The sequence below is a fragment of the Sceloporus undulatus genome, chromosome 1 (assembly GCF_019175285.1).
Source record: "Sceloporus undulatus isolate JIND9_A2432 ecotype Alabama chromosome 1, SceUnd_v1.1, whole genome shotgun sequence".
NCBI lineage: Eukaryota > Metazoa > Chordata > Lepidosauria > Squamata > Phrynosomatidae > Sceloporus > Sceloporus undulatus.
Window position 1 is genome coordinate 13,125,071 of NC_056522.1, and position 20,286 is coordinate 13,145,356.

Genomic DNA, 20,286 nt, shown 5'->3' on the forward strand with positions numbered 1-20,286 from the left:
ATATTCCACCCGGCCTGTGGAATTGTACAGCTGTTTCCTGCCATGGAGACATGATCTGGGACTCTCTAGACAATAATACTAAACACAAGAAGGGGGAAGAAGGGAGGGAACGTCAGGAACCTAGAGAAAAACAAACAGGCTACCTGAAACAAGAGAGAAAAACCCTAGATTTGTTTCGGTTTGGATTTGTAGTTGGGCTTTTATGAATATATAAAGTACATGATTGTTGAATGAAAACAGGCCCTCATAAAAAAAAGATCCTTCTTGAAAAGTATTGTTGCTGACAGGAGTGACCTCTGTGAATCGGCATGTTTACCCATAATTCATAATTAACAGAGACATTAGAACTGCCACTGGAGGATTCCGGGCTTTATTTCTTTCTAACTGGGCAGTACTAATGTTGGAAGTGCTCCCAATCCAGTGATTTAACATTTCGGGGAATCTCGGAGAGGCAGCAGAAGCCTTCTTATAAAATTCGTACTTTGGGGGTTTGTTTCGGCAGAATATGGCTGGGATAATTATTCAGCACTTGTTATTGCCATGGTTCTGCACCTGATCCCTGAGCCATTAGAACATTCGGCAGGTTATTACAACTATCAAACATCAAGGTCTCTTCTTTCATTCTTTTTTTTCTCCAAGTCTCTCAACTGCAGCGTTATCATTTCCCCCTCATTTAAACCCTCCATCTGCATTAGGAGAATGCTTTGGGGCTCAGTGTTGGAGATCAACTGAGGCTTAAAATAATAATAAACCCACCCTCTTCTCAGCTTGGGCTCTTCCTACAGCTCAAAAAGGGAATAGTGTCTTGGAACTCACAATACATTGCAATGAACAGTGATATTTCTGTTGGCTGCTGTTGGAAGCATCTAGAGTTTAGAAAGTTACTTGCTGTCCAACTTGAAATAAGAAACCAGACACATATTTGTAAAATGGGCCACTTTATTGAATTAACCCATTTAACTGTATTCTTGAAAACCTGTAAAAAATTAAGGGAGCAACCTGGTGCAGGAGCAGCTATGGCAGGTGGTCTATTCCTCAGACCGGCTGCTCAGCTTCCCCTGGGCGAAACACCTGAGCTTCGTGGAAAAACCCATGACTGGGTTGTTCCCCGGCGAGCTCGCATCTGGAACGCCAACCTGAAATTTCCTCACTCAACTCACAGGACTTGTTTGAGGGCTATATCCCAGGTCAGCCCTAAGGAAGGTCTCTTTCCCTCTCTCCTTAGTCACAAGACCTAAAGAGAAAGCTTAAGAGGCCTAACCTTCACCCCAAGTGGGTGCCATAGGTGTTCACCTGACAACTAACCCCCCCCCCCATCAACAGCCAGTGACTGCCTATTTGAGCCCACACAATTTTCCAAGTCCCCAAACAACAGTGTGAGGTAGGCGAAAAATCCTTGGAAAGGGGAGAAAATTCCTACCCGGCCCTTAACGCAACCAACACAGCCACACTGAAGTCAAAGCGGGAGGGTGGGACAACAATTGCAAAGAGGGATAAGGAAGGGTGATGCTGGCTTAAATAGCCCTCAGCTCCACCACCAACCCTTCCCACATCTAATTGGCTGCTGGCCTCATTTCAAGAGGGCAGCAAACGCACATCTCTGGCCATGGTGGCTCAGGGAACATGGATTTTGAGCGGGAAAAGAATGAATATGATGACACATTGCAGCCATCCATGACTGTGGAGTAATATTAGTAATTAGCTATATTAGTAATATTTAATTATTTTTTTAACTTCTGCAATCAGAATGGGGAGGGCAGCTATGAGAGAACTAGAAAATATGCTAAAATGTAAAGACATACAACTGAGCATGAAAATGAGAATCATACAAGCCATTGTATTCCCTATTACTATGGATGGATGTGACAGCTGGATGGTTAAGAAAACAGATAAGAAGAGAATTAATTCATTTGAGATGCAGTGCTAGAGAAGAGTGCTGAGGTTACCATGGAGAGCCAAGAAATCAAACAAATGGATCCTAGAGCAAATCAAACCAGAAATCTCTCTGGAAGCCAAGATGACAAGACTGAGACTGTCATACTTTGGCCACATCGTGAGCAGGCATGACTCACTGGAAAAAACAGTAATGGTAGGAAAGGTAGAGGGAAGCAGGAAAAGAAAAAGGCCACATGATAGATGGATGGATTCTATTAAGGAGGTCATGGGTATGAATTTGCAGGACTGGAGCAGAGCAGTGGAGCATAGGGAGTCTTGGAGATGTCTCATCTACAGAGTCGCCATGGGTCGAGATCAACTTGAGGGTAGATAACAACAACAATCAGTGGTTTAGTTCTCTTTTAAAATTATTGTAACCTGCCTTGAATCCCATTGTGGGAGAAAGGTAAGATTAATAATAATAATAATAATAATAATAATAATATGCTTTATTTATGTACCACTCTTCCGAGACGATTAAAGCGGTTCACAGAATCATTTTAAAATTTCACAGCATAAAAAGCAGACATCACAATATAGCTATCAGTAAAAACCAATAAAAACCGAACATCAAGTAAAACAAACATGGAATCTATCAATTGCAATTAGCCTATAATAATATGCTTGATTTAATCATTGAAATAAATAAATAATCTAGGGCCCGTTCTACAGGGGCCTTGGCCATGCCCCCAGTACATCCTAGGGGTTGGCCGAGGACGCAGCATCCAATCAGGCCTCACCCCTAGGACATACTGGGTATGTCAAAATGACGGCGCCCTATACACATGGGCGCCGCCATTTTGATGTGGCAGACGCTTAGCGTGGCAGCGTCATAACTGCACCGCAAAAAGAACCCACTTTTTGCGGGTTCGTTTTGCTGTGCCAGCTGTGTCCGCTGCGGTTCCCTGGCGCAGCAAACACGGGTGCTGGTAAAGCGCATATGATGTTGTTCTTGGACCCAGAACATCATCATTTCATTGCTTAGTAATAGATAGCTTGAGGATGCATTCTTTTTAAAAGTAATAGAGTTTATATTAGAATTATAGGAAAAATTATCATTAGACCAGGGGTAGGCAACCTGCGGCCCGGCAAGGCCTTGGGACCGGCCCCAGCCCGGTCCTGCCGCCGATTGCCGCCGGAGCCTTTGGCCTCTCGAGTGAGAGCGTGGGGCCTTTGGCCTATCAGGAGGAGGCGGGCAAGGGGGGCAATTGTCTATAGAAGCCTCCGAAATATGTATTTATATTAACATTTTTTTAAAAATCAGCAAATTTTTTTGCGTGTCCTCTTTTTTTTAAAGTGTCCTCCATTTGAAAATTTTGTCCTACATTTGTCCTGGTTTATTTGTTTATTTAATCTTTTAAAAAATATTTAATTATTTATTTTTTGGCTTCGGCCCCCCAGTTGTCTGAGGGACAGCAACCTGGCCCCCGGCTCAAAAAGGTTGCCTACCCCTGCATTAGACAGATGAATGTTAGACAGACGACATTTAGATATATCCGAAGTCTGTCAACAGCATATATACACTGCATAGATAAAGAGTATTTAGATATACTCTTCTTTTAATAAGAAGTGTTACTTACATCTTATACAAATTTTGTATACATGCTCTGTATGAAATAAGAGAACAGATAAGTATATGTAACTTTTAATAAAAACAATAGACCAAAAAGAAAAAAAAAACTTTTGAGGCGCTGCCATGAGGAGAGCGTTACTCATGGAATGTTTCCTTCCTGTGGAAGCCACCAATGCTGGCTTGTGGTTTCCATGTCACAGAGTCAAAGGCTGCAGCCCGACTCCCCAGGCAGGCAGCGTTGCCACCGGGGCCAGGCGCCACAGAGGTCTGGCGCACCCCAGCATGCATTTCTGGGGTGCGCTGGCCTCTGATTGGCCGGCTGAGGGGGGAAAGGGAGGGACTTCCGCCTCCTGAGTGACACTCTAGGAGGCGGATAGTCCCTCTCTATGGTCGCCCCAGTCCTCCAGGGCAGCCGATTGGCTGGCTGCTCCTGGGGGCGGGGCGACTCCCCTCATGGCCCCCACCTTTGGAAAAGGCCTATAAAAAGGCAATGCGGCGTCCTTCTCGGTGCCATTTCTGCTTGCCTTTCCCACCTGCCCTCCCTAGAGTGCGTGGTTTGCTGTCATAACTTTTGGGGCGGCAGCAGAGGTTCTGGATCGTGTAGGCATCGTCTAGAAGGTTGCATAGCACTGTATTGGGAGTCCCTATGGGACACGGGAGTGATGAGGGCATATGTTGTGGTCATTGCGGGGGCCATAACGTGACACTGCTTCCTGGTGACTAGGGGCTTTAGTTAAATGCAATCTGCGGGTTGCATGGATATGAGAGGGTGGGAATCTAGCCCCTAGCTCATCCCGATGCCTTGCTTTATATGACATGCCATTTATCCTACAACGGCGGGTTGTAAGATGATCCAGAACTCATGCTTTTGGCCAACCCTGCCTTTTTGCTGATGCTTGTGTTAATAAAGTTGTGGCCTTTCCTCCACACACGGCTTTGCGTTTTATTGTGGCAGCGCCCTCACAGGCAATGAATCTGCTGTATCTTTCAGTCTGAATTGTAAAGGAAATAGCAATATGCTAAACTCCATTCTCCAAATAGCTTCAGCATCTTTGATAATTCCTTTAAAGTTAGAAGCTGAAATAAAAAAGTCAAAACTAAATGAGTTTGGGAGACAGACGTCAACATTTCTGGACTTGCCTACATGGGTTATTTACCCCAATTTCCCCCTGGGCTCACTGTATCCTGTTTACATGATGCAGAACTGTCTTCACTATGTCCACTCCCAGTTCAGGGCTTCCTCCTCTAACCCGCATTTAAATAACTCACTTTTTGCTGCAGGTTTTTTGGCTGTCTTTGCTGGTAACTACAGTCCCTGAAAGCTGCCTCCTGCCACCACTTCAGGCGTGAGTCACTTTGAGGTCAGAACAAGGTGCATAGTGTTGATGACATAGCTAGGCACTGTCTTCTGACCTTAGTACCAGCACAAGGTGACAAATGGGAACTGATGGGGGGAGGCAACCACCCATCATTCAATAGCAAAAGCAATAGTATTTACATTTCTATATAGTTTATTAGTGAAGTCAGCACTCTCTAAGCAGTTTACAATCTGTAAGTCAATTGTACCCAACAACCTGGGTATTCATTTGTCATTCTATGAAAGAATGGAACGCTGAGTCAGCCTTGTAGCCCTGGGATCAGACTCACAACCTTGTGGCTTCAGTTCCTACATTTAACTGCTACAGCAAAAGAGAGCAGGTAAGGAATTGGGGGGGGGGGGGGCAGAATATTCTGGGGGCAACCTGGAGTATTCTGGCAAGTATAGACCTGCCCTCAGATGTCTCTTTTAAAGTACTGACTATATCCCACAGTGGATTTTCTGCCCCACTGACATGATAGCAATCAGTTCCCAGGGAAGTGACAGAATCTCTCCTCTGTGGCTCCCCTGCACCCCAGAGTCCCAGAGCCTTTTTATACCATCAGTTTTTTTCCAGTTTTAATGCATTACACCCCCACTTTATTTCTTATATATGTAGGGTTACTGTAAATAAAAACCACAGAGTCTAGTGGCACTTTAAAGACTAACAGATCTATTATGTCTTAAGCTTCCAGAGATAGTGGACTCTAGTCCATGAAAGTTTATGCCATAATAAATCTGTTCAACTGTAAGGTGTCACCTTTGTCTCTTGCTTTTACTTCACTGGAATAAAACAAACTACCTCTCTGGCAACTGTAAATTAAGAAGCCAATACCTAACTCTGTGGATCCCATTGAAAGAGTAACGAAATGCTGATATTTTTGTGGAGGTGAGAGTGAGAATCAAAGGTCAGACATCCAGTGATAATATAGAGAGGTGATATGATTGTCATCTTTAAATCTCTGAAGGTATGTCATGTAGAAGAGGAAGCAAATGTGGTCTCTGCTGCTTCAGAGAGCAGAACACAAAATAGACTGAAATTAAAAGAAAAGAGATTCCATCTAAACATCATAAGAATGGTTGTAATTGATTATGAGACTTGTGCCTCCACAAGTAGACTTGCATCTGTGGGAAACAGAAATGATATATTTTGCAATGTCTGTATTCACTGTGGGGCTGACATGAAGTTACTATGGAGGGGAGTCAGTGAAGTGACCAGTGATCCAGATGTATATCGAGAAACTGGCTAGGGAGTTCTGATTTGCACCAGTAGAGACTGATGTACATTGGGTGTCTTGTCAGTGCCCTGATGCTACTAGGCAGGTTTTTAACTCTGCTTAATGGGAGAGTTGGGCCCTGTATCCATCATGAATGGAAGGACTTCCTATGGAGGTAGATCCAACTGTGTAAAACCTTTTGTTATTAGGCAAACTCCCCCGTGATGATTTATTCAGTGCTCTCAGTAGGGGTTTACTTCTTTGCTAATTTTGTTCTCCAAGGAAGTAATGAGTAATTTCAGCAGTTTCACTCTCACAGTGAGAAAATTCACAACCCCCAATTTGAGGTTTATTTGGCACAAAATTCACACTTTTTGAACACATAACAACAGCACCTGTGCAGAAAACAGATTTTTCTGCATATAAAATAATATTTCTACACATAAATGTTATTTTCATAGAAATTAATATTTCGATACAGAAATGTAATTTTCTGTGCAGAATATACTGTGTTCCATGCAGAAAATAGTGTAGTTGGGGATTGAGGCCTGGTACAGATTGGCACTTTGCGCCAGCCTGGGGCTGAAAATAGGGTTCGGGAGAGCAAACTGTCCACTCGCTCCTGAGCCTTACCATGTGCCACAGGCACCATTTTGGCACGCCACCATTTGCAAGGTGTGCGCAATGATAACGTGCCTTGGGCACCACATCCAAATGACTTGGCACACGAGGGACATCACAGCGCCTCTCCAGGGTGCTTATGGTGCCTCGGCAGCAGTGGAGAAAGGAGCCACGTTTCGCGTATCCCAGCGCATCATTGCTGCACCTCTGTCCGCCCCTTTCTCCCAATCTGTATAGGCTCTTAGTCTCTGTGAAATCTGCACATTTCTGCCCCACCGAGAATAGCATTTTTTAAATACAGAAAACAGCATTTTCTGCACATTTTCTGATAAAATAATGTACAAAATTTGTGCACATTAAGTACCAAACTGTGAATATCAACATCAGCTTATGCACATTTGGTTGTACATTTGGTCACAATTTAATACAAAGCCCTCTTGTGCTGCTGCTTCCCCACCCTTGGAACATAAATGCATGCTCTGTTTGATGCTGGATCTCAGCTTGTGTTTAAGAAAGGGAGGGACTGTCAGTGTGGCCACTCAGGGCAACATTCTAGTTTCTATTATGAAATCCAAACCTTAGGCAATAATATGTCAGAGGTCTGTATATTGCACTACTTGATTAGATAAGTAGAACCATGTGAACATTGGATATGAAAAAGGCTGCATCTGCACTGCAGAAATAATGCAGTTTGACACCACTTTAACTGCCATGGCTCAATGCTATGGAATTCTAGGATTTGTAGTTTTGTGAGATATTTAGCCTTTTCTCTTAAAGAGCGCTGGTGCCACAACAAATCCCAGTTCCCAGAATTCCCTAACATTGACCCAGGCAATTAAAGCAGCATTAAACCAAATTATTTTTGCGGTGCAGAAGTAGCCAAAGTTACTGCTGAGGAGAGCAGCAAGAAGGTATTAGGTAATAGGACAAGACCGCACTAACCCCCTCTCCACAAACAAATTTCCATGTAAATTGAGTCCTACAGTAGGCGTTTGATATCCACTTGGATTTGGTATCATGCTCTCTTGTGGATCCCCAAAAGGGCCCACTCATGTCCCATTATACACAATGGTGTAATAAAATAGTGTCTCTTATATAAAATGGCAAAATCAAGGCTTGCTTTTTGGAATTTATTAATTTAAAAAATATTTTCACGCGGTGGGTGGTTGAATCTGTGGATGCAGCATCTGTGGATATGGAGGGACAACTGTATATGTCAAATTGTTCTCCCAAAACCTAAATTACTGTTTTGAAGTGAACACACACACACACACTCATTCTTCAAAGCCCTTTGCCTGCCTGGTGCTAAGCCCTCCCACACATATTAATTAGCCGTCAGCGTCACTCACAAAGATGCCTCTTTGGAGCCGCTGGTTGCAATTGGTTCATGACACTTCCCTACCCCCGTGCCCTGTTCGTTCTTCATAATTAAAACTGGGGGAAGCAGATGGAGTGAATAATTATAATCAGAGCCTCTTTTTTAATTTTACATCTGAGAAACTCTCTCCTACAAAAGAGACTTATAACGAGGGCAGGGTTGTGCATTTTGTGTCTCATGCGTACATAGTGCAGTGGGAACAACGATGTAAAAATCTTCCCTCTCAATTCTGTTTCTCGTGTTTTGGGAGCTACACTCTCCTGTGGTATTTAAAATCAACCAAACTAAAACAAGAGGCAATCTGATCCTTCTCTCCTTCCTCATCTTCTTTTGATCCATCTTAGTAGCACACATCTCTCCTCCATGGACTCACTTGTCTGGTCTCCTTGTAGTGGCTGCTGAAGCCCAGGGAAACTTGCTGGCACAGTCTTACAAAGTGACACCGCAGGGCCTGGATGACTTCCAACTAGCTGGGAACCACAGCCAAGAAATGCCAATATGGATAATGCAAACAAGGGAGATTTGGGGCACATTTCGATTTTGCCATCTGATTTAATTGACAGAATAAATGCACCTGTCATCGGGTAATATTCTTGTGATTAGTTTTGGCTGTCGTGATGAAGCGATGCTCAAAGAATGTCAGAACAACCTGTCCTGAGACTGCAGCAGTGGTGGTTGTGAGCTAGGGAAGGTCAGTGAGGATGTAGCTAGATATGAGAAAAGGGGATTTGTTTGCTGGTTTCATAGAATCATAGATTCTATGACATAAAGAGGGTTTACATAAAGGTGCATTACTGCCAGAATTACATGTTTTGAAACCAAGAAACCACTTTTGAAAACACCTGGTTTTGAAACCAAGAAACTATTGGATTTATTGCACATTCTCCAACTGTCCCAGTTTGGCAAGGTCAGTCCTAATGTTTTGTAACCCCACTTTTTCAACCACACTTAAAATGTTTTTTCTCACTTCCTCCCACTTTTGCCCTCTGTCTATTGCTTCCTTTAATGGCTGCAGACTGAGTTCAAAGCACAAAGGTTTTTGCTCAATTAACTCAGCAGTGCGGAGAGGAGCGACAGAAGTGGAATCTCCCCCTACCCAGTAGACTTTGGCAAAAATGAACTGCTACAGCCTCTCTCAGCTTTCTGTTCTTCTTCACTGCCATCTTGACCATACATTGAAGTTTCTTGGCAACATGTGTCCCACTTTTATCTGTGAAATATTAGAAAGCATATTACTGCCACTTTTCAAGGATTTCCAAACTTTAAAGAAAGAAAACAATAACAGCCTATGGCTTCTTCATTTTAGTAAAACAACAACAAACCCATCTCTATTGACCTCACTGCGTCTCTGCTCATGTAGATAACACCATCACTCAACATTACATCTTTGGCCCAAATTATTTGAAAGGCCATATCTCCCCATATAGACCTGCCCATGTTTTACCATCTGCGAGTGAGGGCTTTCCCTCTGTTCTACCACCCACCCAGGCTAATCTATTGAAGACATGGAACAGAGCCTTTTCAGTGGCTACTGTTACCTAAATTGCAGGGAGTCCCTAGAGAACATCTACAAATTAAATTCAATGGGGAAATTACTTTAGCTGAATAGGAAACAGTGAGAAGGCTTCAGTATATCGGTTCCAAACCCAGAGGAAGGTTCTAAATCAATTTAGTTTATCTTTTTAAAAAAGGAATCCATACCCACAAGTACACTCTCTCACTCGTATATGCAAGAACAAACAGTACAAAGGTAGTAGGTAATAGTGAGTTGCAGGATGGCTAAAAGGTATTACTGTACCAATCCTGAAGCATGGCTCCAATTACAGGGTTAGTGGGATAAGGCTGGCTCAGTAGCTGCCTGCAGCATGTGGGGTGGCCAGCTACTGAGGTGTCCAGCTGAAAAACAGATGTTCTGTCTGGCTTCAAACTAGACTGATATGCTATTATCTAGGCACGTGTATTTATAGAAAGAAATGGGTCCTGATGGCAGTGTTTCAGGAGCTAAATGGCTTTCCCAGGGAAGAAGAATGGGGGGCTATCTGAAGGAATGACCAAACAACTGGTGTTAATGTCCCCAGACCAAAAAAAAAAAAAAAAAAAAAAGAGTTCAGTTTCCAGATGGAAATTCCCTTTGTCAGCTGTAGGCAGACAGTTCCCAAGTCCAGCTCTCCATCATCACTCCCCTGAGTGAAGGAATTATGTTGATTTTTCAATCCACAGGGATCTTAGCTGACTACCTTTGTCTTCTCCCATGCTGAGCCATCCGGATGTCCTAATATGATATGGCTCTGGGGAGCCCTCTTGTCACTACCCACCTGCAACATCCTTTTTGATATTCATTTGATATCAGGGGTCGAAGAGGGATGACTGAGGGCTGGATCCTGGGGAAACACTGTTCCAATGCTAAGGAAAGCTCAGTTGGGTTCCCTGTGGTCTCTTTTCCAAAGCATGCAAAGACCTTCTTATTTAAACAGGCCTTCAGTCTTTAACTGGTTGAAATAGATGGATGTGCTATAAGTGTGCAGTTGTTGTTATTTTTAAATTTGGAGTGTGCATTCTATGTATTTTTCATTGTTATAAATTAATATTTTAATGGGACTGTTTAATGGGTTTTTTAAAAAGTAATTTGTTTCTCGGTGCCTTCAAGTCATTTCTAATTTATCACAGGGTTTTATTTGAAAGATTTATTTGGAGTGGGTTCACCATTGCCTTTCTATGAGGTTGAAAGAGCGGACATGCTCAAGGTCACCGTTGGGTCTCTGTGGCTGAGCAGAGATTTGAACCATGGTCTCCTGGAGTTCTAGTCAAACACTCAAACCACTGTTCTTGCTGACTCTTTTGTACCACATGATACTTTTAGCTATATTGTTTTAAATTTTATGGTAAGTAACTTTGAGTTCCATTTTGGGGTAACATTAGAAATAAAAAGAAATCAAAACTATAGAAATCAAAGAAAGAAAGAAAGAAAGAAAGAAAGAGGATGTGAAAAATTCCCAGGCTCATTTCCAATGTATTTGTCAAGTCTTACTTATTCTTCCCATCTTCATATCAAATTGTGAGATTTTGTGGGGATTCTTTCCACTTACAAATAGGGCCACATTTTTGGACGTGGGTTTTTCCTAAATTCATTTGTTGTCTATACCTTTTTGTATATTTCCCCACCTCCAATGAAAACATTGCTTGCATATTTTAAAGGCAGCATTTTTAGTTTTCTGCACTGATTTGAGCATAATTCAGAATCAGTGGGAGGATCTGCCCCGTGTGTTTCCTTTCCAACCACAGGAAACTGAAGATTCTGTGCTTGCTTTTATGAATAGGGTAACATACAATAAATTAGATGCATTTTTTTAAAAAAAAATTACAGTTAATGTGAAGATCCACCATTGTGTAGTGGTTTGAGTATGGGCTATGACTCTGAAGACCTGGGTTTCAATCTATGCTCAGTCATGGAAACCCACTGAGTGACCTTGGGCAAGTTACATTCTCTCAACCTCTGAGGAAGGCAAAGGCCAATGTTCTCTGAACAAATCTTCTAAAGAGAATCCCATAATAGGTTTGCCTTAGGGTTGCCACAAGTTGGAAATGACTTATGTTCAATCCTAATATTCTCAGTCAAATAAAATTGAAAGAAAAACTAGCTTTCTTGGTTCTTTTAAAATATCAGCACTGTTGTTAGATTGTTCTTGGTGGGGGTATGTCTTTTGCTTTGTGCTGAGATAACATTCCATTATGCTTAGAGCATGGGTGGGAAAAATCTGGCCCATGGGCTACATGCAGGTCCAAGGCTCAAACAAATTGAGGGAGAAAAATGCCCCCCTCCACCTTTGGCACCAGTATGCCTTCAAACATCTCTCTGGGGTATGGATATGGTAGTTTTGCCACATTTTTGCCTCCCCATGCCATTAAAAGCCCAAGAGAGGCCCTTTAAAAAAAAAAACACAGGTAGTGTTTTTTGACAACTTTCTGTTGTTAAAAAATGGCCTGTCTCAGGCTTAGTCAAGAATGTGGCTGTGATTGTTGTTGTTCTGCCCCCCCCCCCCAAAAAAGTGGGACTCAAAGCGGCTCACAATTTAAAACCACCATACAATTAAAAACATAGAAGAGGCTAACATTAAAACAGAATTAAACTATTCACAATATTAAAATGACTCAAGCCTTGAATTAAAAGAATAAAATGCAATTCAAACAAAGATTTGTAAAAAGCTATTTAAAATCATTTGGTTTAAAACAATATATCAAATGTCCCCTGTGCCCCCTAGAGGGCACTAAGAAGCATGGGAGGAGGTTAAAATGATTTTATTTTTCTCAGAGCATTTGCAGAGAGGTGTGTGGAGCGGGCACTGCAGCCACCGGTCACTTCACAGTTGCCTACCCCTGGCTTAGGCCTTATCTGATGGATCAAAATGCCAATTTCTTACCCCCTTTCCGGCATTGTTCTGTTTGGACAATGCATGTCCCAAACCCTTGTTCTGGTGTGAAGACTCAAGATGTTGTCCAGCATGTTCTTAACCAGAACTAAGATAAAACAGCCTTAATATGAACTAAAATAGCATCCCTGTTACAATGGGTCAGAACAAGGTGCCTAGCCACGGGACTGTCTCTGGGTACCCCTTTCTGATCTTAGGAACAAGCAACCCATGGTGGCAGTGGGCACATCAGCTGGCTCAGTGGGACAGCCCTGCAGACAGCCATGGTGGTGTGGGAATCGAGGGCCAGGTAATGGGAGAAGGCCAGAGCAGATGTGGCGCCAGGATGCTCAGGGCTGTCCCCAGAGTATCCTGGCTAGTGCAAACAAAGACTCAGAGCAAGATACTTTTTGGAGTGATGCACTGGAAAAGTGAGAGGACAGCAGAGGAAGTTGTCTGTGTCATCAGTGAAAGCTGTCCTGCCAGTTTCTTAGGAGTTACTCAGGTACTGAAAATAATCCAGGAAGAATCTGGGTTGAATCACACGCATTTTGAATGCATCCAGTAAAGTTTTCTGGTGTGTGTGTGCCAAAAACCCTGCTTAACCCGGGATAATCAATCTTGGGTTTCCCCCCGAATTTTCCTAAAAGATTTGCATTGTCGGCTGTGTGAATAACCAATAAATAGACCCGGGAGAAGCTAGGATAAAACTCTGCATGCCTTGAACATGTTTCAAATACATCCACATCATTCACTCCATTTTTATTCAAATGCTGGCACATGTGAGCAACGGAACGTGCAGAGATGTAAACAGATGTGGTTCCACAATGTGAACAACAAACCTGGAATCTGTGAGTGAGATTATTCACATAGTCATGCTTGTTGCTGTTCCTCTCTACCTTCATCACTGGAGCAATACCCACAGTGAGAGCTATTTGACAGTGGAGCAAACTCCCTCGGAGTGTGGTGGAGTCTCCTTCTTTGGAGGTCTTTAAACAGATGGCCATCTGCTTTGATTGTAATTTCTTGCATGGCAGGGGGTTGGACTGGATGGTCCTTGTGGTCTCTTCCAACTCTAAGATTCTATGATTCTATGATTTGACTGATGCCACTATGCTGCCATGCCATTGCACTTGCCATACTGCCCCTATGCCAGTGTAGTTATGCTGGACAAAAGGATCACAGCTAGTCTATTGTGGTAGCACTTAATAAGAAAATTAAAATAACACAAACCAGTTAGCATTTTTTTTAAAAAAAAGTCCTTCCTTCCTTTCCTCACAGCCTTCTTAAGCTCTGTGGTTAAATAAGATGAGCTCAGAACTATAGAAAAGGTTAGCTAAAACTCAATGCAAAATGAACCTGTGAAATAGACGTGGAGGGAGACTGACTCTGAACTCAAACACCATATTATCCCTGCTTGTACTGTGTTGTACTACAATCCACACAGCCAGAAAGCAAGGCATGGACTATAACAAGTAATTCTGTTCCTGCCACCTTTGCACTCAGGTATGGAAGTGGAAGAAAGCTTTGAAAAATTACTGTTTAGATTACAGTTCACAAAATTCTGCAGCCAGTGAATCCCTTGGCTATGCTATTTGTGGGATTCTGGAACTGTTATCAACAAAGTGCTTGCTCTCTGCTGGAGGCTAAATGAACAGTTATCTGGTTTAAAATGATGATATGAGAGAAAGACGAAGAAGATGTTAATGAGGGGACTCCTGATTTAAAGGAAGGACCAGCTGGTCAGGAGACAAACTAAGGCCGGAATCCAGTGAAGACAAGCAGATAGGTGGGAAGGAAGACCAGATAAGTAGAAGAAAATATCCCAAAGTCAAGAGGACAGTGAGGGATTACATGAGAACACAAAGGATTATTGAAATTATATATGCCTGTCAGAAATAGGAAAAGAGAACAACCACATTCCAAATGGCTAGATTCAATCATAGAAGCCATGGCCCTAAGTCTGCACAACCTGAGCAGCGGCGTTGATGACAGGGTGACCTGGAGGTCTTTCATAGGATTGACATATGCCAAAGCTGACTTGATTGCAATTAACCACAGCAACAACAACAATAACTAGGAAGACAGTTCTATAAATAAAATATCCTAAGGCTTCTTTTTAGGGAACACATTGGTGCTACACTGCAAGGCTGCCGCAGAACCAACCAAGGGCAAAGATGAATGGTTTATAGCCCCACTTCTGTACAGCCCCAATGTCTCAAAAGTCTGATCTTTTGGGCCACTTGGGACTTTGTTTCATGAGATTCCTGCCGGAGTGGTAGTTTTAGTATCATTGCCTGGCCAGTGGTGTGAAACAGTGCCAAAGAACAGAATGACAGTGTTATCTTTCAGTGCAGGGAACTGAGTATTGAGTTCTATTTACTTGTCCACTTGATGACTTGATTTGGAAGCTGAGCCCTAACCAGGGGGCACCACAGGGACAACTCATCAACCACTTTCAAACTCATTTGTATAGGAAGAAGTGAGAGATGTCAAGTACTTTGGGGAACAAGAAGGGAGCACTGCAGTTGGCATGGCAACAAGACATCGAAAGGGATTTATGGAAGGAAGGACCCATATGTAGTGTGCAAACCCTTCGTCTACAGAAGGTTGTGAGGAAATCAGGTTTTCAGGGCTCTGTCAAGTTTAAAGAGATTTCTATTATATTCTCAAGATTGTCAGTAGAAATATAAAGAGATGGATTTAAGTTTTTATTCTCTTGGTACCGAACAGGAAAGGCAACTATACTTACCTGTAGTTCCTGAGAAACGAATTAAGGCAAGGAATATGAACATGGATGATGATGACAGTAATAATAATAATAATAATAATAGCTGTACTTAATTCAAAGACTTATGTACCTGCTTTCAGGCTGGGTTTTAATCTTACTGTGCATGTATTCAATGCAAATCCATTATCTCCCATTTGCCTTATATCTGTCCCATTGCATCATTAAATCTAAGAGCAAGCTCAGAAATGTATAGGGTGAGACTTATGAATGAGCATGTTGTTTTACACTTCAGGTGTATACACAAGCCATTACAGAACTCGCTGGTACATGCTCGGTAGCAATATATATTACTGTAGATATCAGTAGATAACTATTTATAATTAATCCAGGAGGAATAGGAGTCCTCAAATGAAGACGCAGCAAAGGCGAGTTAGTGGAGCTGAAAAGGACATTCATCAAGTTCATCTGTTTCCATGGAAGTTGCAGTGTTTGGCTTGGTCAACAATGGCTCAGGCCATGCCTCCCAGTAAAGCTCTCAGTGCCTATGATAACATTAGCAGCAGCAGACTTTCAAGAGATTCTCTCATTAAATGAAACATTTTCCAGTCAAGAACAAGAAGAAGCATCCTTCCTACATACATGCATGCATATCCCTCCCTTTCTCTCCCCAGGATTACTCTGTACTTGAGTCTATTTAAGTGGGCAACTGGGAAAAAAAGGTGTAGGGGAGAAGGAGACACTCCTCTCTTTCCCCAGAAAGTATGACTATTCACAATTCTACCATAACATATACACAACATGTGTGTTTGGCAGAAGAACAGAATTTGACCTGTCTACAGATGCATTGAGCAGATCAATAAGCAGATCTATAACACTGAAATCATTGTAATTCCCAGTATTCACCACTACTGCCTATTTTGGCTTGGACCTCTGTGATCTGCAGTCCAAAAACATCTAGAAGCTCATATTTATTTATTTATTTATTTATTGCACTTATATTGCACTCTTTCTGTTGTTGTTGTGGTTGTTGTCGCTTTATCTTTCTGACAGTAAGAGCAGTTCAACAGAGGAATAGACTGCCTTGGAAAGTGGTGAACTCCCCTTCATTGGAGGTCTTTAAATAGAAGGTAAATTATTATCTGTACAGAATGGATTTTTGCATGGTAAGAGTTTGGATTAAATGTCTCTTGGGTCCCTCCCAACTCTATGATTCTGTGAATTTTACAGTCTTTTATCCTGCCATGTATCATACTCACCACTACTCAAGGTGGCTGACATAACAAATGGTAAACATAATTATATTCCAAGTCTGGAATCCTGAGGGTGCCCAATGCTGGCATAAAAATAGATTCCAAGGCCAGAATTATGTTGATTCATTACTATCAATGTAGCAACTGGTAGCAGGAGGGAAAAGGCCATGAGTGCAACAGCTATGAAGAAAGTAAGGCATTTGAAGAAATAGTCTGCTTAGGCTATGTCTGCAAAGGTCAAATAACTTGTTATCCCTCCCATCTTCATGGTAATCAGTCCAAATGACATAGGGCTCAGTCAACAAATCTGGTGTAAACTGTCCTGATGACATATGGCCAGTTCAGCACTGAACCCATGTTATACTATCCTTAAAATGGATTTTAAAAATTCACCTTTTGCTCCAGGTCATCCCACAAAATCTGGAGTCCTCCAAAGCAATGCTGGGCAGCTGTTTGCAATGCATTCTGCTGTACCACCTGTTGCTGCCCCCTTGGCACAAATTGCTACCTCTGAGGTCTGAACAAGGTGCTTAGCAATGTGATCAATGCTAAGTGCCACATTTTCAGCCTTTTAGGGAGTGATTCACACAGACAGTGGTGGGTTGCATAGTGGGGCACATGCATGAATGGCCATCTGGCATCGCTCTGGAGTGCCCAGGTCATAGGTGAGTCTGGGGCAGCTTTGGGGCTAGAATATTCTGGGCTACTCCCAGAGTATTTTGGCCCATATGGGCATGGCTAAATTCGTCTGCTGAATTCAGAGGTAGCTGAATTTGTCTGCTGTCTCTGACCACCATGGCACAGCCGTGGAAAAAATGAAATTGCTGGTCTAGTGTGCCAACAGGATAACAGACCAAGCAACTGAATCAAGAAAATAGCAAAAAGTAATGACATGAAATAACAATGAAATAAGAGCAACAGATTAAATTGTTCTTAAAGTACAACAACCCCGTCACACCTAAAGCAGATTCAAGAAACATAAGAAAAGTTTGTAAGTTTCTTTCAAAGGTCAACAAAGAGGGATAGGAATGTACATCTCCATGGGGACAGTGTATCTTAGATAAGGGAGCACCACACAGAAAAAGTGAATAACTCCAATAAAAGCAGTACATTTCAGAGAAGTAAAAGAAGCAGCTGAAAGGTAGCAAAAGAGTGGACTTATCACCCCACAGTGTTATCCTGATCCAAAGCAACCCAGAACTATTAAGACATGGAACCATTCATATTGTATCTCTCTATCCACCCCCCGGCAGGCAATAAAAGCTTCTGTAAAGTGCCAGGTCTCATTAAATTAGGGGAGGGATGGCAGGGAAAAGGTGAAACCACCTCCTCTTGGCCAGTGGTCCTGATTCAACATGTCCCACTCAATTTTATTTGGGGCGCCAACCCAAGGATCAACCCTCTGAATGTAGTTTTGTTCCCAAGATTTTAGATCCAAGGAAAACATTTCCTTTTTGCTATTTCATGGAAGGAAGAGTGGGGGAAACCATAGGGGAAGATGCTGTTAAAAAAAGCCTATCCAAGAAGACAAAAACTAGCAATGTAAGATATCCAGTATATAAAAAAGAATAATAGGAAATACAAGTTTCTCTCACCCTTAAATCTTTTTTACTGTGGGAAATACTTCCTAATAATAGAAAGATCTGTCAAGGTCACAGTGCCTTTTGTACCTCATCTTCTTCTTTCTCTTATTTTACACATCCTACAACTAGATGTAAGTACTGAACCTCTTCACACTAGGATCTGTATGTAGGACAAGAAAATTGACATAAGAAAATGTAGGTTTTAGTGCAAGAGATTATGAGGGCAATCTGAAATCTATACAGAGAGGGGAGAAAACATATCGGCAAATGATGTCGCTTTACTTAGCGTGGTCAATAAAAGGACTTCATAGTTATATTTTGTGGTCAGCTCATATTACTGGAAACAAGGCTTTCAAAAAGCTTTATACTGCAAGTATACAATTGAAGCCACAGTTGGGGCCAAATAGACAGAAACAGCCCAAACTGCAAGTGGTTTCCAAATTCCTAACAAGAGAAAGGTGGGAAATCATTGTCTTTAATGGCCCCCATACCTGTTACATAATTCCTAAACAATTGGCATCTCTGGGCAGAAATTGACACCAAAATCTTCTGAACATTAGTTCATGGGTCACATCACACATACTAGATTTCAACTGAACATAAGCCTGGACTGAAATAACCCTCGATATTTCTAAGTTTAGCAACACAGGGAGAGGCATTTTGCTACTTTTGGACTGTGTAGGAGGGAGGGTTGCCAGATCTCAGGGCTTTTTCCTGAGTCTCCAATTTTCATGGGTGATCTTCAGGTGGGTGATGAAGGTGCATACTCATTAATTTTGGTGGATCCAGTTCCAGGAAAAAGGAAATGACTGTGTGCAAATCTCGAGCTTGGCGTGTAGAAGAGTTTGCTGTTGTTGTGTCCCTTCAAGTCATTCCTGACTTATGGTGACCCTAAAATGCACCTGTCATGGGGTTTTCTTGGCAAGTTTCTTCAGAGGGGGCTTGCCATCGCCATTCTCTGAGGCTGAGAGTGTGTGATGTGCCCAAAGTCACCGAATGGGTTTACATGGCCACTCCAGGATTCGAGCCCTGGTCTCCAGAGTCATAGTCCAATGCCCGAACCACTACACCATGCTGGCTCTCAGTAGAAGAAGAGTAGCTTGCTCTAAATTTGCAAAGCTTAATTGATTTGGTGTTCTGAGACTTGCAAAGAGTTTTCAGAGGATCTGTGTATTTACTCAATCAGCTTCCTCCTTCATCTCAGTCATTCACTCAGCCATGGTCCCCTTGGTCGATGATCTCCGTCTGGGCATCGACAGGGGAAGCGTGTCCCTGCTGGTGCTCTTGGACATCTCAGCGGCTTTCGATACCATAGACCATGGTAGCCTTCTGGGACGCCTGGCAGAGGTGGGAATCGGGGGCACTGCGCTCCAGTGGTTCCGGTCCTACCTCTCCGGGAGGTCCCAGATGGTGCAGCTGGGAGACGTGTGCTCCGACGAGCGGACCCTTAAAACTGGGGTCCCTCAAGGAGCCATTCTGTCTCCCATGCTATTTAACATTTACATGAAACCGCTGGGAGAGATCATCCGGAGACATGGGGCGCGGGGTTATCAGTATGCTGATGACACCCAAATAGTCTTCTCTATGTCTCCGACTGATGCAGTGACTGGGGATGGGGTCTCTCATCTCGTGGCCTGTCTAGAGTCAGTAATGGGCTGGATGAGGGAAAACCGACTCAAGTTGAATCCAGAGAAAACGGAGGTACTAGTGATAGGTTCTCCTGGTCCAGGAATGGCGGTGGTTCCACCTGTCCTGAACGGGGTCAAGCTCCCTGTGAAGGACTCCGTGCGCAGTCTGGGGGTGCTTCTTGACTCGTCGCTCCACCTGACTGCTCAGGTGAATGCGACGGTCAAGAGCACCTGTCATCAGCTTTGGCTTATTCGCCAGCTGCGCCCATACCTGGCCCAGAGGGACCTAGAAACTGTTGTACATGCTCTGGTAACTTCGAGACTGGACTTCTGCAATGTACTCTACATGGGGCAACCCTTATACCAAACTCGGAAGCTGCAAATGGTGCAGAATATGACAGCCCGGCTGGTCACTGGTGCTTCCAGGACCAGCCATATAACACCGGTTTTGAAAGATCTCCATTGGCTGCCCATTCGCTTCCGAGCTCAATATAAGGTGTTGGTGATTACCTATAAAGCCCTAAATGGCTTGGGCCCAGGATACCTAAAGGACCGCCTCTCCCCATACATTCCGCCTCGCACCCTCAGAACGTCTGGGCAGCAATTA